The following is a 6000-nucleotide window of genomic DNA, read 5'->3' on the forward strand; positions in this document are numbered from 1 at the left end:
CTACGGAACTCTACGGAAAGTGCTCAGGGAACAAAAGCTCCCGAAAGCAAACCTGAGCGGATTACTTAGCTCGGCCCCTGGCAAGGGTGGTGCAATTCTGCCTGCGGCAAAGACACTTGAGAATCACTACAACAGGCCCCTCCCCCAGAAGATCAACAAGAAACCCAGCAAGACCAACTTCACTCACCAAGAACAGCGGAATTCCAGAGCAGGAGAAAACAAATCTTATCTGGACAAAATGACAAGGAGGAAAAACTCACCACAAAAAAAAGAACAAAGGCAGTACCGAAGGCTGGGGACCTAATCAATACGGACATTGGTAATATGACAGATCTAGAGTTCAGAATGATGACTCTCAAGGTTCTAGCCGGGCTCGAAAAAGGCATAGAAGATATTAGAGAAACCCTCTCCAGAGAGATAAAAGCCTTTCTGGAGAAATAAAAGAACTAAAATCTAACCAAGTTGAAATCAAAAAAGCTATTAATGCGGTGCAATCAAAAATGGAAGCTCTTACTGCTAGGATAAATGAGGCAGAAGAAAGAATTAGTGATATAGAAGATCAAATGACAGAGAATAAAGAAACTGAGCAAAAGAGAGACAAACAGATACTGGATGACTAGGAGAGAATTCGAGAGATAAGCGACACCATAAGATGACACAACATTACAATAATTGGGATTCCAGAAGAAGAAGAAAGAGAGAGGGGAGCAGAAGGTATATTGGAGACAATTATTGGAGAGAATTTCCCTAATATGGCAAAGGGAACAAACATCAAAATCCAGGAGATGCTAAGAACGCCCCTCAAAATCAATAAAAATAGGTCCACACCTCGTCACCTGATAGTAAAATATACAAGCCTTAGCAACAAAGAGCAAATCCTGAAAGCAGCCTGGGAAAAGAAGTCTGTAACGTACAAGGGTAAAACATTAAATTGGCAGTGGACCTATCCACAGAGACCTGGCAGGCCAGCAAGAACTGGCATCATATATTCAGAGCACTAAATGAGAAAAACATGCAGCCAAGAATACTATATCTGGCTAGGCTATCACTGAAAATAGAAGGAGAGATAAAGAGCTTCCAGGACAAACAAAAGCTAAAAGAATTTGCAAACACCAAATCAGCTCTACAGGAAATATCGAAAGGGGTCCTCTAAGCAAAGAGAGACCCTAAAAGTAGTAGATCAGAAAGAAACAGAGAAAATATACAGTAACAGTCACCTTGCAGGCAATACAATGGCATTAAATTAATATCTCTCAATAGTTACCCTGAATGTTAATGGGCACACGAAAAAGGCAGTCCTGAGAGGAAAATATATAGCAGTACAAGCCTTTCTCAAGAAAAAGGAAAGGTCTCAAATACACAACCTAACCCTACACCTAAAGGAGCTGGAGAGAGAACAATAAAGAAAACCTAAACCCAGCAGGAGAAGAGAAATCATAAAGATCAGAGCAGAAATCAATGAAATAGAAACTAAAAAAACAATAGAACAAATCAACGGAACTAGGGGCTGGTTCTTTGAAAGAATTAATAAGATTGACAAACCCCTGGCCAGACTTATCAAAAAGAAAAGAGAAAGGATGCAAATAAATAAAATCATGAATGAAAGAGGTGAGATCACAACCAACACCAAAGACATACAAACAATTATAAGAACATACTACGAGCAACTCTACGCCAACAAATTCGACAATCTGGAAGAAATGGATACATTTCTAGAGACATGTAAACTACCACGACTGAACCAGGAAGAAATAGAAAACCTGAACAGACCCATAACCAGTAAGGAGATTGAAACAGTCATCAAAAATCTCCAAACAAACAAAAGTCCAGGACCAGACGGCTTCCCAGGGGAATTCTACCAAACATTTAAAGAAGTAATTCCTATTCTGAAACTGTTCCAAAGAATAGAAATGGAAGGAAAACTTCCAAACTCATTTTATGAGGCCAGTATCACCTTGATCCCAAAACCAGACAAGGATCCTATCAAAAAAGAGAATTATAGACCAATATCCTTGATGAACACAGATGCGAAAATACTCACCAAAATACTGGCCAATAGGATTCAACAGTACGTTAAAAGGGTTATTCACCACGACCAAGTGGGATTTATTCCAGAACTACAAGGTTGGTGCAACATCTGCAAATCCATCAATGGATACAATACATTAATAAAAGAAAGAACAAGAACCATATGATACTCTCAATAGATGCTGAAAAAGCATTTGACAAAGTACAGCATCCCTTCCTGATTGAAACTCTTCAAAGTGTAGGGATAGAGGGCACATACCTCAATATTATCAAAGCCATCTATGAAAAACCCACCGCAAATATCATTCTCAATGGAGAAAAACTGAAAGCTTTTCCACTAAGGTCAGGAACACGGCAAGGATGTCCCTTATCACCACTGCTGTTCAACATAGTACTAGAAGTCCTAGCCTCAGCAATCAGACAACAAAAAGAAATCAAAGCCGTCCAAATCAGCAAAGAAGAAGTCAAACTATCACTCTTTGCAGGTGATATGATACTATATGTGGAAAACCCAAAAGGCTCCACTCCAAAACTGCTAGAACTTGTACAGGAATTCAGTACAGTGTCAGGATATAAAGTCAATGCACAGATCAGTCGCATTTCTTTACACGAACAACAAGACAGAAGAAAGAGAAATTGAGGAGTCAGCCCCATTTACAATTGCACCCAAAACCATAAGATACCTAGGAATAAATCTAACCAAAGAGGCAAAGAATCTGTACTCAGAAAACTATAAAGTACTCATGAAGGAAATTGAGGAAGACACAAAGAAATGGAAAAATGTTCCATGCTCCTGGATTTGAAGAACAAATACTGTGAAAATGTCTATTCTACTAAAGCAATCTACACATTTAATGCAATCCCTATCAAAATCCCATCCATTTTTTTCAAAGAAATAGAACAAATAATCCTAAAATTTATATGGAACCAGAAAAGACCTCGAATAGCGAAAGGAATATTGAAAAAGAATGCCAAAGTTGGTGGCAACACAATTCCGGACTTCAAGCTCTATTACAAAGCTGTCATCATCATGACAGTATGGTACTGGAATAAAAACAGACATATAGATCAATGGAACAGAATAGAGAGCCCAGAAATAGACCCTCAACTCTATGGTCAACTAATCTTCGACAAAGCAGGAAGGAATGTTCAATAGAAAAAAGACAGCCCCTTCAACAAATGGTGCTGGGTAAATTGGACAGCCACATGCAGGGAAATGAAATTGGACTATTTTCTTACACCACACACGAAAATAGACTCAAAATGGATGAAGGACCTCAATGTGAGAAAGGAATCCATCAAAATCCTTGAGGAGAACGCAGGCAGCAACCTCTTTGACCTCAACCGCAGCAACTTCTTCCTAGGAACATCACCAAAGGCAAGGGAAGCAAGGGCAAAAATGAACTATTGGGATTTCTTCAAGATCAAAAGCTTTTGCACAGCAAAGGAAACCGTTAACAAAACCAAAAGACAACTGACAGAATGGAAGAAGATATTTGCAAATGACATATCAGATAAAGGGCTAATATCCAAAATCTATAAAGAACTTATCAAACTCAACACCCAAAGAACAAATGATCCAATCAAGAAATGGGCAGAGGACATGAACAGACATTTCTGCAAAGAAGACATCCAGATGGCCAACACACACATGAAAAAATGCTCCACATCACTTGGCATCAGGGAAATGCAAATCAAAACCACAATGAGATATCACCTCACACCAGTCAGAATGGCTAAAATTAACAAGTCAAGAAATGACAGATGCTGGCGAGGATGTGGAGAAAGGGGAACCCTCCTACACTGTTGGTGGGAATGCAAGCTAGTGCAACCACTCTGGAAAACAGTGTGGAGGTCTTCAAAAAACTGAAAATAGAGCTACCCTATGACCCAGCGATTGCAGTACTGGGTATATATCCTAAAGATACAAACATGGTGCTCCGAAGGGGCACATGCTCCCAAATGTTTATAGCAGCAAAGTCCACAATAGCTAAACTATGGAAAGAACCTAGATGTCCATCAACAGATGAATGGATAAAGAAGAAGTGGTATATATACACAATGGAATACTATGCAGCTATCAAAAGAAATGAAATCTTGCCATTTGGGACAACGTGGATGGAACTAGAGGGTATTATGCTTAGCGAAATAAGTCAATCGGAGAAAGACAACTATCATATGATCTCTTTGATATGAGGAAGTGGAGATGCAATGTTGGGGGGTGTGGGGGATCTAGGAAAAGAAAAAATGAAAGAAGATGGGATTGGGAGGGAGACAAACCATAAAAGACTCAATCTCAAAAAATCAGACTGAGCGTTGCTGCGGGGAGGGGGGACGGGAGAGGGTGGTGGGGATATGTACATTGGGGAGGGTATGTGCTATGATGAGTGCTTTGAAATGTGTAAACGTGGCGATTCACAGACCTGTACCCCTGGGGATAAAAATACATTATATGTTTAGTAAAATAAATAAATTAAATGCAAACAAACAAACAAACAAACAAAAAAACTCGACAGACTGGGCAATTACTTCCCACTACATTTCTTCTGGAGTAGTCACGGGGACCCATGAGTGTCTCTGCACTTCGTGACTTTGCAATTGCTAGAGCCCATGGGTTAACACGTGTACTCTCTTCCACAGCTCCCAGGTCACGGTGAGTGCTGCCTCATTGTCTCTTGGGGGTCACACTGCCATGAAAACAGTTGCCCAGTTGTGGACACAGGCTCTATGTGTGCCAAGCCAGTGAATGCCATGACTCCTGCTGGCTGCATTTCTCCTGGGAGAGCCATGGGAACCCACAAACACCTCTGCACCTTGTGACTCTGCATCTGACATTTGTCATGACCTCATGCATGCTCCCTCCTTGCAACATCTAGGTCACGCTGGATGCCCCCCCCCCAGTGTCTCACTATGGAACACCCTGTCTCGAGAACTGTCCTTGTTGTGGGCACAATATCTCCTCTAGGATGTTAATCTGCACATTTTAGTCCTTTTCAGGATGGTCAAGCCGAGGGTGGTCTCCTTACCAGTTTGGCTTGCAGTGTATGGTGTCCAGAGCTAAAAGTCCCCTCTGGGCTCCTTGACCACAACCAGTCTCCCTGCACCACTGCTTGGGCACTCTATCAATTTGGGCTCTCCCACTCTTTCTGAGTCTCCTGGAATCCTGCAACCACAGTGATCCACCTAGAATTCTACCCTACTCACTCCCTGTGCTCTTTTCAGAAAGAGGTGTCTCTCATTAGAGCAGATTTGGAAGGGTCCTGATTTTTTTTTTTTTTTTTTGCTCCAGTGTTATATCACTTTCCAGTGGCCAGCTTATGGAGGCTCTCACCCTCCTCTGCTTATCTTCAGATATTTCCCCTGAAGATTCCACATTCCTCTTGAAAAAATTAGTCCTTTCTCTGCTTGTGGAGATCCAGATAAATCTTCTTACTTCTCAGGTTGAATTTTTATGTGTTCAGAATGGTTTGATAGATATCCAGCTAAATTAGAGGGACCAGATGAAATGAGGTCCCCTACTCTGCTGCCATCTTGTCTCCCCTTTAAATTCAGTTAATTAATACATAGTGTATTATTAGTTTCACAGGTAGAGTTCAGTGACTCATCAGTTGTAAAGAACACCCAGTGCTCACTACATCACATGCCCTCATTAATGCCCATCATCCAGTTACCTAATCTCCCCACCTCTCCTCCAAAAACCTTCTGTTTGTTTCCTGTGATTAAGAGTCTCTTATGGTTTGTTCCTTCTATGTTTTTGTCTTATTTTATTTTTCCTACCTTTTCCCTATGTTCATCTGTTCTCTTTCTTAAATTCCACATGTGAGTGAGATCACATGGTATTTGTCTTTCTCAGATTGACTTATTTCACTTAACATAATACCCTCTAGTTCCACCCATGTTGTTGCAAATGGCAAGATTTCATTTTCTTTGATGCCTGAGTGGTATTCCATTGTATATATAAACCTTATCTTC

Source organism: Martes martes (genome assembly GCF_963455335.1).
Source record: "Martes martes genome assembly, chromosome: X".
NCBI lineage: Eukaryota > Metazoa > Chordata > Mammalia > Carnivora > Mustelidae > Martes > Martes martes.